Source organism: Phyllostomus discolor, chromosome 15, assembly GCF_004126475.2.
Source record: "Phyllostomus discolor isolate MPI-MPIP mPhyDis1 chromosome 15, mPhyDis1.pri.v3, whole genome shotgun sequence".
Taxonomy (NCBI): Eukaryota; Metazoa; Chordata; class Mammalia; order Chiroptera; family Phyllostomidae; genus Phyllostomus; species Phyllostomus discolor.
Genome location: NC_040917.2, coordinates 21,641,866 through 21,657,564, shown reverse-complemented (window position 1 = coordinate 21,657,564; position 15,699 = coordinate 21,641,866).

The window sequence follows — 15,699 nt, the reverse complement described above, 5'->3', positions numbered from 1 at the left end:
GGCTGGATCTCAAGGAATTCAGGGAGACGTGTGGCCTCCAGCTGAGAGAGCAGGGCAGCCCCTGCCTTAGGCAAGCCTTCTTCTCCATGTGGACAGGAGAAATATCGCCTACGGAAGCATTCTGTTGTGTAAAGGCCAAGTAACACTTTATAAAAATACTCCAGAGAAAGGATGGAGAGAAAGAAGCGTTCCTAACCTAAAGGGCGATTTCCAAAATTTAAAAAAAAATGCTCTAAAAGCAAGAAAGAATTGGGTCCACTTGGGGAAGGAAGCAAGGAGCAGTTTGGTTTACGCAAAGCACATGGAATATCTTTGCAGAATAAATAAAAAGGACACTTATTTCTCTGGAACTGAAAGAAAGAATTGATTGGATTGGCCCAGATGACCTTTAGAGACGAGAAGTAGATGGAAATAAGAGTCGGTGTGATTCAAACACTGAAATCATCGCCGAAGGCTTTGAAGAACGCGTGGGCGCTTCAAATGTCCTCCAAACACGTCTGAAGTACTTCCCACGAGGCGCTCGGAAGCGTCTTCTGCGAAGGGCCCGGGCAGTGAGTGGTTCCGAGTTGCCGGCCAGATGGTCTCCACCGAACTGCTCTGCTCATTGCGGCAACAAAGTCGCCTGGAAACATGCAAATGAATGGCCGGGACCGAGTTCCAATTAGACTTCCTGTGAAACGCAGGCAGCAGACGGGTTTGACCTGCGGATGGTAGTTTGCCGACCACTGCTCCAGACGGTAATTATAGTCATTGACACATTTCCCCGTGTTTTTATTTTGTTTGCTGAAAGTATTGCGCAATCAAGAGATGCCTAATAATCCTGAACCAAGTTTGAAGTACTGCCATTCGGCAGAAAAAGCCAACTTTTTGTCCCAATTTGGGGGGTGGTGAGGGAGAGAGGGAAAGAGAGGGAGGGAGAGAGAGGGAAGACAGAGAGAGGGAGGGAGGGAGGGGGGAGAGGGGGAGAGGGGGGGGGAGAGAGGGAGAGAGACAGAGAGAGACAGAGAGAGACCGAGAGACAGAGAGAGAGAATAGATAGCAAAGTCAGATGAGTATTACTAACCCAGCCAGTATCTACCTCTACTGACAGTGGTTTGAATAGTTACATTGAGAAAACCAAGTGGCAATATGCATGCCATTTGGCAGAGGATTTGTCCTGTTTGGAGTAAGCATTCTGTATACATTGCAGGCCGTTGGAAACTTCTGTATACCCTGATGGATTCCATTCGCTTACTGTGCAAAAGCATACATTGAATTCTTCCTGCCTCATACCTTTTGCACATATTATTTTTCTCTCCCTGGATTTTTCTTCTCTTCCCCCTTTCCATGATAACATAGGAAGTAGAAGTTCTAACTGAATAACTGTAACATTGGTGTTTATGTAGTATGCCAACTCCTTTCGTTTGTCATCCAGGGATAACTATCGGGCCATCTTGGTAGCACCCACCCCATTCCCATTGTCTATTGCATTCATTGCTGTGTCAGATTTCCACTAGAGCACTTTTGCCTTTGTAAAACTACCTATTTCTTTGTTGGTTTTCTTGCTTCCTGTTTCCCAACTAAAATGTGAGACCCACAAGGAAGGATATAGCTTGTCTTATTTACAATGCTGTTTTTAATGGTTGGCTGGTGGTTGACATTATACGAAGATTCTTAGCTCTGTTTTCTCTCGCCCACAAACACTCATCAGAGGTACGTTATTTTTGATCATGGAGGATCTAACAACCTGCACTTCGAACTGCTTCTATGGCTTGGATTTTCTTTCAGTGCTTGAGTATGTTAGGCTGAACAACAACAAAATATTCTTCACCTTCGTAGATTAGATGTCATTTCAGCTATTGGGTTATTTTAGGTTCTAGAAATCGACTACTGTAGGGCACTTCGTTGTCCAAGCTTTGGCTCTTCTCTAAATTCACGTTAGTGGTCCAGCACAAATTCCCCGCTTCTACTGATCCACTCGGAGTAGCAAACAGAAAGGCAGATGGGCACTAGCTAACTCGAGTGCCTGTCCTCATGGATGGGCAGTGGCCATGCCGAGCACTCAGGTGAGAAACGTCTGGAAGCCACATCCAGGTCCCGCAGGGAACGTGCCTTGGAGGACTCAGGATGTTGTTTGGAGACAGGAGCAACAGGACTGCGATATGCGCGTCACTGTTTCGCATCGCTTAGGAGAAGCATGAGGCATTATTCTAAAAGATTTTTCAAAAGCAAGCATATTACTGTTGTTTAAACAATGCCAGAGCTTTCCCTTTTACATGCTGATGGGTTTGGCTTTGTTCCGCTATCTTTCTCTTTACCGTTGGAATACAGATGCCTAATGTGAACCAGTGCTGCATTAGTTATTAATACCAATATCTTTTGTTTGGTCAAGTTCTTAGACTCAGGCAGCCACAAATAGATTAAAAACTTAATGAACTTGATATTTCAATTCTGTTGTGTGTTAAATATTCAATAGTTATAAAATAGTTTCGGGAAGAAATAAATGTTAGCTGATGAAATATTAACAACATCGTAGAAAATATGAAAACACAATTGAATGACAATGAACACGACATCAATACCAGGTCATGTCTGGACATTTTTGCTGCCTCTACATTATTTATTGTGGCTGGCACTGTTTATGTGGCCATCTGTTTCAACTCCAAAGTGCCGCATGCAATTAAGACACTAATTTACTCAGATGTAGAAAAACCTGAATGCATCCATCTTACCTTCCAACTATTTCCTTATGTTAGAAAATATGAAATACAAATTCCTTTTTTAGGAGGTGGAAATTATATGTGATCCCTGTGAAAGTTATCTTCAATTGTAAAAAATAAATTCTGATTCCATTTATACTGCTTTATTTCCATGCCACTGGGTGTGAAATCTATGATATGGGGTTTGCAGCCTATTAAGTCCGAAACAGAGCAGTGTAGTAGGATGACAGAGCAGAAGCCTCATCCGGAAGGTTTTGAAAGTGCAAATCGAGGATCATGATAAAACCAGAGCTCCCCAGCGCTTAAATCCACCGGCTGTGGGGTTGGAGTCAGAGAATCAGCATTTCTGGATTAGAGGTGCGCCCATCAACTCATTATACTAACCATTGTTGGCTTGAAGTCCCTCATGAACTTGAACACTAGATTGGTATCTAGTACCGAGGTTGTAGGTTTTAACTGCAAGATTACATTTTTTACACTTACCAGAAGGAAAAGTCAAGCCATCAAAAATGACATCATTACATACACCAAGCATGGCCTCTTTCTCTTCAATCTGTGATAAGCACATCTCAGATAAAACTCCTGCCCCACCCCCAGGCTCCCACTGTGCGCAGCTAGAATGGACACTCATGAAAAGAAATTAAGGTGAACGTAAGACCAGTCATTTCCCAGAAAAGATAGTTGGGAAATATTGATGGGTTACCATAGGCAATCTCACTCACACACACACACACACACACACACACACACTCACACACACACACCACGTTCATTCCATTCTGCCTTCACTGGTATTTCCTTGCAACTCATACCGCTCTGAATGACAGAGTTTGTACACCACTGAGGCCCTCTACAACAGTCTTTATTGTACTTGTAGAGTTTAACGTATCAGAAAGTTCTTTCCTATGTCAGGCTGAAATAGAATTCTTGTAACTTCAAATCGTAAGTCCAAGTTCTGGCTTTGGGGACCCCGCAACACCACCAGTCTAATGCATTGTCCATGAGAAGGTTTGTCCACTCTTTGAGGGAAACATTGTTATTTCCTGCGTGTTGTTGCTTGGCTTAGCCTTCCCAGATCCCTCAGGACTCTGTGATCCTTCATTACTATGGCTATGCTCTGTGAACACACACTAATTACTTCCCAATGCATCTCCTAAAACCTGATGCTCGCGGCATAAATGGAAATAGGCACAATCCAAATATACGTAAGTCCAAAGATCCGCCAGCTTTCAACGGTGCTAAACATCCAAAGGAAGGAAACTACTTATGGAGCCTCGCCTAAAGGGTGTGCGGTCCATACACTCATTAAGTAACTCTAAACTCTGTTTTTCAATTAAATCAAACAATTAAGAAATTCCCATAAGGTTTCTTTAACTGCCTTGCGCTTCGGCCCTGACAGAATCAGAGTAAATTGAAGAACATTAAAAGAAACAGCCCTTGGAAATTTGCCATTCTTTTTCCCCCTTATTTGTAGTTGAGGATGTTAATTATTATATCACCCCAGGTCCATTTGGGATACTGTATCCCTCTTCAAATTTAGTGCACGGAATCCTGAAGCCATATTTTTGGCCCACTTCTCGGGAGAAGCTCGCACGTCACCCTGCACGCTTTGGGCGCAAGAGCGGGCCCTGGCTTCATCTCACTTGATGCCCTTGACTTCTTCGTTGATTTAAAAGAGTTATCCAAAGCAGCCTCAGTTTTTTAAAGAACAAATTGAGTAGTGAAAAAGAAGAAAAAAAGCAACCACACGCCGCTTACAGAGCAAGACACTGTACTAGGTGAAGTTACCCCCTTTATTCTTACGAGGTTAGAAGGTGGAGTAATCGGATCAATTTGTGCGCATCTGGAAGTCCTGTCGATCTCCATTTCATTAGACAACACTGTTCTCCCCCAAGTGCACGTTTTTGGCAGTCGTTAACTAGATACTCATTGAGTGCTGGTGGCAAACACTCGTCATAACATGGCCCCTTCTGAAACATCACGATCTTGTCGGGAGAGGTGGGCAAGTGACTCATAAAGAGTCAGAGCGACACTCATAGGCCGGCAAGAAGAGAGAATGGAACAGGGGCATTTAGAAAGATTGGGGTAAGGAAGGTTCCTAAAGCTTCCTAGAGGAGGGTGTTTAGAGGGATAGGTGGAAATTGGTTAGTTCAAGAGAGGCAAGAGGGAAAGCATTCCAAGCAAAGGGGAGCAATTTCCACCCCGGGTTGGTAGTCAAAAGCAGGATCTGATTTTGGGCAGGAAAGCAGGAAGAGGAAATCAGTTTCCAGATGCTGACATCTGTCCACTGGAGGATTCTCTTTCCCTCCTCATTTCCTGCCTCTGTTTCCGGCATCGTTGCTGCTGCAATTCCCACCCCGACGTTCAGTGTCTTAAAATAGATGGATGATTTCTCACGACTCTGTGGGCTGGCTAGGCATTTCGAGGCCCCCCCTTTCCTGGCTGTCTCCTTGAGCTTCAGTCTCTGACACCAGGGCTGGGCTTGGAAAGTTCTCGGGGTCTCCTTCACCCCCCAGCCAGGCCACGCTGGCTGCCAGCTGGGCCACTTGGGTTCCTCCCGAGTCTCCCTCACCAACAGGCTAGATAGATCTCTTCTTCAAGGTCAGGGGGTCTCCTGGTTCTAAAGGCTTGAAGCGGGGAAACTGCCACACCTGTGGCAGCCTAGCTCTAGGATCTGCAGGGGGCCACCTGTCTGTGTTCTGTTAGCCAGAGCATGGGACAGGCCACTCTGGATTGGGGAGGGGGCGGGAAGGGGTGAGTTCCTCTTATTCACTAAGAAGCATCAGGGCCTCGCTCCCAGTGATGCAAATAACTACAGTGATCTTTGACCGCAGGTGCTCGTATTGCCACTGGTGTATGTGGGGTGTCATCGAGATAAAGCGAGACCTGGGGGATAATTACAGGAAGTTGTCGCACCCTCAGAAGTGAAAAGGTTTTAGAAAGGATAGGCAGAAGAGCGGCCGGAAGACAAAAAAACATGTCCACAAAAATTGGCATTATGTTTTGTGGTCATTCACATAGAGAAGCTACTTGTTTTCATGTGTATAGACAATCAACTACCTAACAAAAAGCTAACGAAAGAAAATGTAACCTTTAATAACTGCTGCAGCTTAAGATAGAGCAGCATGTTTATCTATTTTGCTTATTTAAATCCTGTAACTCCTCTGCAAAGTAAATCTTATTGTTGCCATTTGTCTTTTTCTTTTTTAAATATATTTTATTGATTATGCTATTACAGTTGTCCCATTTCCCCCCTTCACTCCCCTCCACCCTGTACACCCTCTCCCACCCATATCCCCCCCTTTAGTCATGTCCATGTGTCATACTTATAAGTTCTTTAGCTTCTACATCTCCCATACTATTCTTACCCTCCCCCTATCTATTTTCAACCTACAATCTATGCTATTGTTGCCATTTGAAAGCTGAGAAACCTAATTTCTTACTCTCAATGAGCTAAAGCGGGAAGGAGAGTTCAGTCCTAGCCAGAGAACTGGGGCAAAGGAGCCCGGGGGCCCGGCCTTCAGCCCACGGTCACAGAAAACACTCTGCGCCGGGACTCGCACAGCCACACACCAGCGGGGGCGGGGGGGGGGGGGGGGGGGGGGGGGGGGGGATGCAGCTCCTCCCACAGAGTGCCTGAGTCTGGCAGTCAGCGGGCAGCAGGGGGCGCACCTTCAGGTTCACGACCAAGTGTATACCGCCCGGCCAATAGGTCACACCGGCTCTCAAGAATCTAGCAAAATATAACCAAAGACACTGAAATAGGGGATAGTTTGACAGTGGCCAGAGGGGAGAGAAGAGGGAATTTCAGGGGGGAATGGGTAGGGATTACAGGAACAAATTTGGAGGACACATGGACAAAAACTAAGGGTGGGGGGTAATGGGGGAAGGGGGGAGGGTTGGGTGGAGGGGCTGGAACAGGAGTAGAGGGGAGAAAACTGTACTTGAACATGATTGAAATAAAAAAAAAAAATGAATCTACCTACTGCTACAACAGGGCCTTCCTACTTCACGCATTATACTGTCCTGGATCTCAGGGCCCTCATTTTAAAATCTATACTTTTCCTAAAACACGGAAGTGCTTCCCAGTGGAAATCCCTCTCAGTTCTAAACCCCCAGGTAACTTAGAATGTGTTTCACTAAGAGACATTTGCACCCGAAGTAATAGTGATAATATTAATTTTTAGCATTACATTTATGATAAGAAATGTAATTTATTATTATATTACATTATTTTTAATACTATTTATAATAAATGTAATGGCAATAAATATTTAATTATGTAGCATCTCTGAGTGACTCTAAAAAACTTCAGACAAATACACTCATCAGAAAAGATCTCGCCCTGGCTGGTGTAGCTCAGTGGATGGAGCGCGGGCTGGGAACCAAAGTGTCGCAGATTCGATTCCCAGTCAGGGCACATGCCTGGGTTGCAGGCCATGACCCCCAGCAACCGCACATTAATGTTTCTCTCTCTCTTTCTCTCTCTTTCCCCCTCCCTTCGCTCTCTAAAAATAAATAAATAAAATCTTAAAGAAAAGAAAAGAAAAGATATCTGTCAAGTGGAGCTAACGGGTTTATAGGATGTTTTCCCTGTACCATCTTGTTTGAACAATATTTAAGGGGAATATTGTGCGGTAAGATGTTTTCAGAGCGGATAAGAAAACTGCCCCTAACTGTGTCCAAGGGTTTCTTCTGTATTTGAAAAATAATTATGTAACACTTCCTAGTAAGCTGACAGGTCCTTTGCCGGACCACTTCCACCTAAAAACATTACAAAAAGCAAACGCTGACCTTTGCTAGGACTGAACGCCCAAATTAAAAGCGTCCTTAGTTTTGAGTCTTGGCTCCTTGGAACGTCTCCAGGGAGGCTCCGCTTGTCTGCTGATGGAGTAGGTTAACCCGTCGCCCCCAAGACTGTTTGTCTCCGTGTAACTCTGCTCATTCATCCTCAAAGGCACCTTTCCTTTCAAAGCCACACAAGCAGAGACGTTTCTATACCGAAAGAGAATTAATCATGCATTTGTCACACTGCACACCGAGCAAGTCATTTGCTACAATGGCGCGAACTGCTAGCTGTACGTCCGCTCGCCGCAGTCGAGTGTTACAATATGATATTGTCGGGTGCCTCGTGGAGGCAGGTGGGATGGATGGCGGGTGTCCAGTTCGCCCGGATACAGCCCTCGACCTCAGAAATACGTTTTAAAGGAACTCTAGTGTGAGGGCAGTACACTACATAGACAATCTCTTTTTTTATGTGTCTGTCAGTGGTTCTAAATGCATTTCTCTTGGATCCAATCCTGAATTATCAAGGTCATGGGGGTGCTAGGACTTGGAGAAGTTACAATGTGTTTTAAGTGATTTAAACTTTTAACTGAGATTTTCAGGAATTTAAGTGATGTCGTATTTTGCCAATTATTTTTTTTACCTTACTAGAAAATGAACTTTTTAAAAATTTTAATCTGTTTTTCTACAGTCTGAGCTACTAACTCATTGAAATGTCTGTAAGCAAATTTCCCCTCTTAGAACATGCCCCACGAGATGGCAGAGAAATTATCCGAAACAGAGTTCAATGAACTATACTTCTCTTTAAACAGCCTTAAAAAAGATATGGAAATGTGGATTTCAGCCAAGAGAAGAAGAGTAATGGGAAAAATAAATTAACTTTAGAAGCTATAAAGAAATAAGTACCCGTAATTGGTAGATATAATATTAGAGTAATTTGGAAACACACATTTTAAACATTATTTTTAAATGAGAACTCCTTAGAAGCTTTCTGCAACTATGGGTAGGCTCTTAAGGACACAATTATCAGACAATCATTTTCAAATAACTTTGTTCTCCCGGACTTGCAAGAGAAGTTTGTGTGGAAAATAGCGTTATGTCGCATTTTTCAGAGTTGGGGCACGGGTGGAAATTCTATACGGACTTATAACTCTCGAATAATTTGTGCCCTCTTAATGGGATACGACCACAAGCTTTTGCTACTGTAAGAATGTCACAGAAAGGCCTTTTGTTCTTGAACCCCTTGATGAGTAAAAGGCATGGATGATGCCCGTCACACCTGGACACTTCCATATGCGTCAGGGACAAATATGACCCTCCCTTGCACAGCCACAATGCAGCTAGCAAGTAAGGTCGCTGCCACCAATACACCACCACCGTCTCATCGGACAACTTCATCCAGCTTCTGCCACTTCTCTCCATGGCCGTTACAGTCAGTGGGATCGGGCCAGTATCAGCTCTTATACCTCCTTGTCATTCACCTTTAGCTTTTCATTTTTACTTACTTATCGTTTTCCCTCTGGAGCCGTTGTTGGGCTTCCTTGACCCTAGCATTTTGAGTATGATAGACGAATTGTTTTATGGGTGTCTCTTAGGACACATTTATCTGGTAGGTCTTCATTTTTGCTTTTAGGTCATAGCGTTTTGGTGGGGGCCTCACAGGAGTGCAGCTGTGTTCTTCCCACTCCATCCTGCCGGGCGGGACGCGGTGTCCGTCTGTCCCGTTGTGTCAGATGTGAAACTTAGTCCTGGGATCAGAATGCCCCTGCCAGGTTTCTCCAGGGCATAGCAATCTTTCAGTCTTTCTACAGAGTTTGCGGCAAGATAATGGAGGCGGTTCCATTCCTCACAGAACATTTACCCACCAGTTTCACATCTATTTCACTCCTGTGCTGTGCTGTGCTGTGCTGTCCACTCAAGTGCAGGTAGATTCTCCCCACTTTCCTTCTTCCTTCCTTCCTTCCTTCCTTCCTCCCTCCCTTCCTCCCTCCCTCCCTCCCTTCCTTCCTTCCTTCCTTCCTTCCTTCCTTCCTTCCTTCCTCCCTCCCTCCCTTCCATCCTCCCTCCCTTCCTTCCTTCCTTCCTTGATTCTATTTATTTAATTTTAGAGGAAGGGAAAGGAGGGAGAAAGAGGAGGAGTGGAAAATCAGTGTGTGGTTGCCTCTCATGCAATCCCTATTGGGCACCTGGCACGCAACCCAAACATGTGCCCTGACTGGGAATCGAACCTTTGACCCTTCGGTTCACAGGCCAGCACCTGACCCACTGAGCCACACCACTCTGTCTTGATCCCACCTAAAACCCTCTGGCATGAACTATGGGAAAGGAAGACACGGAGTCAGGAGGAAAGGCAGGGAAGCCAAGAAGGGGACAGGGAAACAGCAGTGATCAGAATTAGGCTTTAAAAACAAAAAAAAATAAGAAACGCTTGAGTTCTTCTTCCATGCTTATTGTGTGGAACTTTCTGGAAAAAAGATAACTTGAATGGCTATTTTTCATCATAGAATACTACTCATGTGTGCAAGTATTAAGGAAAAGAAGTGACATAGTTGTCACGGTGAGTTGCCTATCTGTTCAGACTTTCCCAGGGAGAAGGCAAATTTCCTAATGTTCCTTCTTCCCTTAGCTAGCGCATTCTAGAACCGTCTGTAAACCAGGGTAATGGTAACAGGACTACAAACATACTGGCTCTGTCTGACTTTTACCCTCTGCGGCCCCTGCTCTGTGATTAGACAGCCAATCAAATTCTCAGTAGTTCATTTAACAAACTATTGGTTAACAACTCCTGGCATAATTCAGAGCATACTATGCTCTGGAAACAGTTTGGACTTACAGAGATCTCCGGATACTTCACATTAAAGACATAATCAAGGTTTACAATGGAAGACAGATCGGTATTGTTTTTTGGTGGGGAGAGGGAGAAAGGGTTCCATGTTTCTGTTATACTAAAAAAGTAACTTCTCTACATATCTGTTAAGTCACATTTTGCGGTCAGTGTGCTCTGTGCGTATGAAATCCAGCTCCGTGTAGAGACAATTCGTTTGGCTTAATTTTCAAGTGTGTCGTCCAGTGTGAGTGAAGGTTCATGTTCCCACGTGAGCCACCCAGCCCCTCAAATCTATAAGGTCATGGCCTGCTCTCAACTTTGAGTAACAATCAGCAGTCCAAGAAGCTGGAGCTATTTCTTTTTTTTTATCTGCAGGACACCAGCTATAATAGATATTTTGTTATTGTTAGATTACTTGGTTTGGGTTTAACCAATTTCTGAGGGGATGATAAATTATGTTTTCATAACAGCCTCAGAAAAAGGATCAGGCAGCACTGTGTTTCTTATTTGGAGCCAGTTGATTTTTACACTGTAAACATGGAAGAATTGTGCAGCATGGTGGGAGAAAATGATTTTGCTAAACTTGAAATTCTACTGAGATTGCTATTTCAAATAATCAGCTGTAGGGATATTATATGAGAATGGAAAAATTCATGCTGACTTGTTCTTAGCAGAGTTAAAAAACATTTTTTTTGAGTCTGCAACTTAGAGGAGGAAATTATTTTGAATACATGGCCTTGGGTGGTAACCGTTAGCAACAAAACATGGTTCATAACGCAGTTCCACTCCACTGGCTTCGGTGTGTGGAAAAAGTACCACCATTCTCTACTCCACATTAAGTCTAATTTCTTTTGTAAAAAGTCACACTTTATCATGTTCAAAAAACATAGTCTGGATATTTAGACAAATTCAGTTCATCCGATTCCAGGAGGTTCTGATTATAATGAAAAGTTATCTAAGTGTAGGATAATGAATGTCATAATTAATGAGTGACAATGAGTATGCCCATTACAGCTGAATGTTACATCCTCACATTGGAAGAAGCAGCGCTTATAATGAGAATAGTGGGGGCTATGAAGTATGGCCGTTCTGGTTTCTAAATCCCATCTCTGACATTTGCTGGCTCTTACTATCCTGAGGCAAGTTTCTTACCATCAGCTTCCTCATCTGAAAAAGGAATAATGCTATTTTCCAAGTAGGCTCGGAGTGAAGTTTCGTAAAGCAATGTGTGTTAGTCACACAGCGCACTGCCTAGGGCAGTCTGCGGTCGTATGCCTCGGTATGATGTCTCACTAATATTACTGACTGTGCCACTTAGGAAATTATTCAGATAAAATCAGTTTTACAGCCAACTCTGTATTAGCGATATGAAATCAATCCATAAGTTCTTTCCACTTTCTCTTTCTGCTTTAGAGGCTATAAGCCCTAACTAAACAGGGACTTCCCCAGATTTCTTAAAAGCAAGAGCTAGTCGGGAGACATACTTGTAGCTGAAGGGACAAAAGCAAAACATGGGACATCTGGAAAAAGAATCGTTTTCTAAGGGCGGACTTGGATGGCCCAGTCTTTTCTCTTTCCTCCTTCCCTTTTCTGGCATGTGGGTATGATGCTTGGAAGGCTTCAAGTTACCTTCGAATGATGAAGATAAATGCCACTCTGGTGGGAAGGGAAGGGAGGGAGAAAAAGTAAGCTGAATTATGGATGCCATTTTTGAGCTCAAATAAGAGAAACAACTGATCAGCAGTTAACTGTGGCTTTACTCCCAGATGCTCTTGTCCGAATGGCTTTGTTACTTTCAGAAATGTAGTCTGATCTGGTTATCAGCGTAACAGACTCCTCAGCTCACCCTCAGTTCTCTCTTCTCAGCACCATCAATAGTGTGAAGCACCTTATCACCTGTCCGGAGATCCTTCATGATTCCCTTCTAAGCCTTTAGCTCCCTGTGTTCACTGATTCTAAGTGATGACAACGTGAATTTTACCCACTCCCAAACAGGACCCAACACAGGGAGAAGCATCACACCCAGACAGCCCCGAACCGTCGCTCCCCTGCCTGGGGCCACCCGGTTTACCAGCGGTGACGGCAGATAAGGGAGAACAGCGGTGTTCTCCCTTAGGCGGTGGGAAGGAGACTCACTTCCCTTTCAGGAAGAAAGGGCGTGGGAGGAACCTGAGGGACTTGATCAACAATCCCTGGGTCTGGGGTCTGGGTTCCGTATCTGGGAATTCTTGATCCCAGAAAAAAAAAAAAAAAACAACAATGGCTTAATTCTTTGTTATTTATCACCAGTCACGTCTCTAAACCTGATACAACTATTATTTTGAATAAAGTGATTTATATAAAGACACCAGCAGAGTAGTTAACATGTAAAATATTCGGTGAATGTTAGTTTTCTGCATTGTGTGGCCATGTATTAAGAATTCATGTATACAGCCTTCAGGAAAAGATTTGAAAAGCAGATTATAAAATGTCTACACTCTCTTTTTACTAGTGTACTGTGGACACATGCACGCACCACATTAAGCCCCGATTTCCACACACGTAAAATTGTCATAGCAACCTGACTCAATTTGCATAAGAAAAAAAATGTGTTACTATTAAATGTAAACCTTTGAGGAGAAGCATTTAGTTCAAAGTATGAAGTATTTAATGAATTAGGCTTTTCTAGCCTAGTTTCAAAGAATGGGAAGGGTTTACAGGAACAAATTTAAAGGACACATGACCAAAAATTGGGGGGGGAGTGGGGAGGGATGGGTGGGTGGGCTGGAATGGGGGTAAAAGGCAGAAAACTGTACTTGAACAATGATTAAAATAAAATAAAAAATAAAATAAAAGCTTTACTTTTTTTTCTGGTTGCCCCTTTTCATATAAGATGTCTGCTAAAGCTTGAATATTCTGTTATGAATTGCTTTCTTCTTTTTCCACCCCCCCCCCAAAAAAAAGCAGGAATTCTAACCCTGTGCGAACCTGTAAAGGCTCTGATTTGCTCCTATTACAATGCTATGACCACACGAGTTTCCTCTGCTGTTTATCCCAAGGTTTTTGCACTGGTCACAGTAGGATCTAATGACTGGTAGATGATAGTGGACTGTTTTCCTTGGCGAAGGAGGAAAGGATTCTGTTTGGAAGTTGCAATCACTCTAGGGCAACACTGATCTCATCCCATATCATTCTAATGCGTCTAGAACATACTAGTGTCAAGCACACGCATGCAAAGAGCCACCTAACACATGAATGACCAGGCTGCAGAAGGTCAAAATATTTACCATTAGGCGTCCTGGGGCTGGAGGAAAACAAGCTGTGGACATTTTCCTCCATGAAAATCAGGGCAGATGTGACTCCTCCAGTTCAACCCTGTTCGGGTCTCTGAAAGGATGCATTTTAGCCGGCTCCTTCTCCTCCTGCCACTGAATGCCCACGCTAAAGTTCAGAGAGCCACCTGACAAAATTCTCCTCTTTGCATAAAGGAAAGGCCCTTTCAGGACAAAGCACTCAAAGCATGGCATTCTGGAGGTTTACTGTTGGGTTTTAGGTGTTTTAAATTACGATAACTACTTTTATTTATGAGAGAAGCAGATAGTTACATACATCAGAAATACATCAGAATGAGTTCAGACTAGGAGTTTTCATTGGTTTTGACCCTTCCCGTCTCAGTTGAGACCAGGGCTGCATCTCTGCGGACACTGGGTTGGATAACTTTTGTTTTTGGGAGGCGTGTCCCGAGCATCACGGGACATTGAGCAGCACCCCTGGCCTCTACCCATCCACACCACGACATCTCCTTCGACATCTCCTTACTTCCTTCGGTGAGAACCAAAAATCACGTCTTCACATGTGGCCAAAGGTCCTCTGCAGGGAAAGCCTCCCTCAGCTGAGAACCACCGGTGTCGGTCTGGCATTTGTTTGTTATCGTTGTGTGTGTGTGTGTGTGTGTGTGTGTGTGTGAACCCTCTTGCACTACTGTAGGTGTTCGTATCATTCTCTTAAAAGCTTCAAGCTGTGGGGAATCCAAATGATAAAAGGAGTAGGAGACTTGCCCGGGGCCATAAAAAAGAGCCATCCTGAGGAGAATTGGAAAATCGTTCCAATCACAGTGACTGCCAACGACAGGAGGGTACTTAGCTTCCCCTCAGACGCACCTACGGCTTCTTCTCCCAGTTACTCTCTTTTCCTTCCAATCACGCCAACTCTTTACTACTTTTCATTTGCCCTCGCTGTGTGGCCCCTGTTTACTCATTGATTCATTGCCTGATATATTCTGCTTGCAGCCCTCTCACTCTGTGGCGTTATTAGTAGTGTTTCCCTTTCTCTCACTAAATCCCCCCATGGTGAGGATCTGAGCACGCTTGTGTGTTTGATAAGCATCGTTTTTACTGGGCTACCCAACAGATGGCAGGTCTGCGCCATGGCAATGCCTTTGGGGTCGGAATCTTAGCTCCACGCCATGTGATTATTTTCTAGAAGCCGCCTGTGGTTATTTCTGTTTCAAAAAATATATGTATTTATGCTATGCTTCCTTCATTTTTAATGCTTATTTGATCTGATTAATTTCATTCCATGTATTGGGGTGACTCATGTTGGAAAAGAGATGCACGCTGAGTCATCACAGATTTAAGGTCATCTTCCAGGCCTACGTCTGCCCTGCCTTATTGTGTACAGACTTGACTTGGGGCATGACCTTTCTGCCACTTGAAAGCCCAAGAAAGGAACATCATTTTACCCTTCAAACTTGCAGAGGATCTCATGAGAAATGGCCCCTGGTTCTCTGGTCCTCTTCCCATGAATGTCTTTCTGAAGATCAGAAGGGGACTTCAGCGACCCTGCATGAGCTCACGAGGACAACGATACTTGACAGGCTGCTGTGTGATTTTTCTTAAAACTTTTTTGAGAAAAAACACCCGGAGAGGTTGCCCCGGTACAAAGGGATCCTGTGTGGGCTCTGCCTCCGCATCAGTGACAACACTGACCACACTGTGGACTGACTTTCAAGCGGTCGAAAAACACGAGGGTTGTGTTACCGTCCGATCAAACATCTTCCTGAACACGGTCAGGCAGTCGTAAGGACGAACACCTCGGGAGCGGTGGTGATGGGAAGAGGCAGCGTGACCGCTGGGCAGAACGTTCGATCTGGAAGAAAACGCCCAGTCGAGGCACATTTGCCCTTCTCAATAACTTTATGTCATTTAAAAGATTGTGTAATTTATTCCAGGCTAATCTCTTCTTATACCTTATATCTATCTGCTTCTTTTTTTAAAGATTTTTATTTATTTATTTTTAGAGAGGGAAGGGAGGGAGAGAGAGAGAGAAAGAGAAACATCAATGTGTGGTTGCTGGGGGCTGTGACCTGCAACCCAGGCATGTGCCCTGACTGGGAATTGAACCTGCGAT